Here is a 3,170-nt window from a genome sequence, read left to right as displayed (position 1 = left end):
CTTACAACAGAGTCTCGCTTCTTTCCAGGCTGACCAACTTCCTGGTCCCAGAAACGAACTGTCAGGCCAGCCCTTCCAGATACTTCTCCTCCCGTTCTTTAGTGCCCTCACAGGTCGGGGGGGAGATTTATCACCAGAACTCATTGTATTTCTGTCACATATCCCACCGCTCAGAGTGGAGCCAAAGGAACACTCGGCTAAATCTACCTTTCTCATTACTCCCCCCTCACTGGAAAAATAATCCGCATTTTGGTGGTCTTTCCCTGCACGGTGTACCATATGGTACATGAAGGGCTGCAACGCCAGATACCACCGAGTTATCCGGGCATTGCTGTCCTTCATTGTGCTTAATCACATGAGTGGGGCGTGGTCTGTGACTAGATCAAATGAGTGTCCCAGCAGGTAGTATCGTAAAGAGTGAGTAGCCCATTTAATGGCCAAACACTCTTTTTCGACTACGGAGTAGTTACGTTCCCGAGGTAACATCTTTTTGCTCAGGTACAATATTGGGTGTTCTACTCCAGCTACTTTTTGGGACAAGACTGCACCCAAACCTACATCCGATGCATCGGTGTGAAGGATGAATCCCTTGGTGAAATCTGGAGTAATAAGAGTGGGGGCCTGGCAAAGTCTACGCTTAATAGTATCAAACGCCCCCTGACACTCAGCTGACCATTTAATTAAATTTGGAGCACTCTTTTTGGTGAGGTCGACTAATGGGTTAACCACTGTGGCGTACTCGGGGATGAAGCGATGGTAATAACCGGCTAAGCCCAGTTTTGGGGATCGCTGCATCAACCAAAGCCTGGATTCTGGTGACCACAGGTCTCACCCTTCCATTCCCAAATCCCAAATATTGAGTCTCTGTTTTGGCAAACGCACATTTCCTCAAGTTAGCTATCAGCCAGGCTGCCCTTAGAGACTGAAAAACGGTTGTAAACCTAGCGAAATGCTCTCGCCAGGTGGAGCAGTAAATAACCACGTAATCAATATACACTGCTGCATATTCATGATGTGGGCGTAAAACCTGGTCCATCAGTCTCTGAAAGGCAGAAGGCGCACCATGTAGCCCAAATGGAATGGTTTTAAGGTGGAACAGCCTTTCTGGTGTTGAAAATGCGGTTTTCTCTCTGGAGCTGCGGGTTAAGGGGATTTGCCAGTATCCCTTCGTCAGGTCCAGAGTGGAAATAAACCTCGCTTTTCTCAGTCTGTCTAAAAGTTCGTCGACCCGAGGCATGGGATATGCATCGAACTTAGCAATAGCGTTTACCTTTCTGAAATCAACGCAGAAGCAGTTGGTACCGTCTTTCTTGGCCACTATGACAATTGGACTGCACCACTCGCTACTGGAAGGTTCAATCACCACAAGCTCGAGCATATCCCATACCTCTTTGCGAATGCCACTTCGCCGACTTTCCGGGATTCGGTATGGTCTCTCTCGCACTGTGACACCTGGTGGAAAGATAATTTCATATTCAACTAAGTTTGTCCTGCCGGGCACGTCAGAAAAAACATCGCTGAACTCCTCAATAAGCTTACGCAGCTCTCTTTGCTGATCCGGAATTAATTGTTCCCCCATTGAAATCGGTCTTCTCTGGACTCTGGACAGGGGCCTAAATCATCCTCCATATTGCCTTGGAGCTATAAATAAGACCTCCCTTGCCTGCCAGGGTTTTAACATATTAACATGGTAAATTTCATGTTCATTCCGGCGATCGGGCTGTCTAATTTCATAATTTACTTTCCCTATAGCTCGACTCACCTCATACGGCCCCTGCCATTTAGCACACAGTTTTGACTCTGATGAGGGAAGTAGCAGCATTACTTTGTCCCCTGGTCGAAAGGTTTGAATCTGTGCATTTTTGTTGTAATGCTGCTGCTGTAGGTGCTGAGACGATCTGAGGTTGTCTTGGGCCAAACGACCGACCAAATCCAGGTGATCTCTTAGTAGGAGCACATACTTCACTACATTTTTGGACGGGCCTTTGTGCTCCTCCCACCCCTCTCTCAGCAGGGCGAGAATGACGCGAGGCTGCTGGCCTTACAGGAGCTCAAAGGGGGAGAACCCAGTTGAACTCTGCGGCACTTCTCTCACTGCAAAAAGGAGGTAGGGAAGAAGAGATGCCCAATGTTTCTGCTCCTGTGTTACGAATCGCCTCAGCATCGATTTTAAGGTCTGATTAAAACGTTCCACCAGACCGTCCAGTTGTGGATGATAAACGAACGTCCTGATGGGACGTATTTCAATATTTTGTACATCTGCTGTAAGTATTGGACAAAAAATTGGTTCCGTGATCGGTCAAAATCTCCTTGGGGATCCCTACTCTAGCCATAATCTGCGCTAACGGTGGCTATTGCAGCTGCACTAGTGGACTCAATGGATCCACAGTAAGAAGGTAGCAAAGGTCCCACTATGTCCATTGCAATGCACTTGAAAGGAGTGGAAATAATCGGTAGTGGGACCAAAGGGGAGGGGCGCATTCGACCCGGCGCTACTCGCTGGCAGTCTGGGCATGTGGCTACATATCTCGATACAACCTGCTGTAACAATACTTTGAGAAGTGTTAAGCGACAGGTGGTTAGGAATCGTTTGAGTAGATACTGTAGATGTCTGGGGGGTTCTAATTTCCTGGGGATACTTTAAACATCTCTTGGCAGCAGACTTCCTGAGAATACAAAACAACAACAGTCGAGACTTCAGACCCATTATAGACAACCAAACAAAAAACAACTAATATTTCAAAGGTAGCCAAAATAAAATCATGCATTGGGTATTTTTCTCTTAATTCCCACCAAAACTGTTCTATAAATTCAGAAAACATCCTTAAAATACAACACATTTCAAACAAAGTCTGTAAGTCAAAAATAACCATACCAATATTACAAGAAAAAACTCACCCCTTGAAGCGTTGCTCATTGTTGATATTAAAAAGTATATACTGGTTAGTCAGTCTTAATGCTCTGCTTATATGGGCTGTGTTCAGGGTTTGGGGGCACTACCCGCCGGCACCCTGCTTGGTCCAGTAAAAAATAAAAAACCTTTGATCAGCGTTACAGACGAAAATTTAAATACATCTGGGTAAATAACATATCCTGCTATGAATATTTTTCAGCGAAGGGATGTCAACACTTGACGCCTGCACCTGGTCTTCAACACACATCAACCCTTT

The sequence above is a fragment of the Polyodon spathula genome, chromosome 26, assembly GCF_017654505.1.
Source record: "Polyodon spathula isolate WHYD16114869_AA chromosome 26, ASM1765450v1, whole genome shotgun sequence".
Classification (NCBI taxonomy): Eukaryota; Metazoa; Chordata; class Actinopteri; order Acipenseriformes; family Polyodontidae; genus Polyodon; species Polyodon spathula.
The sequence above is the reverse complement of the archived record's forward strand: the minus strand, read 5'-3'. Positions refer to the sequence as shown.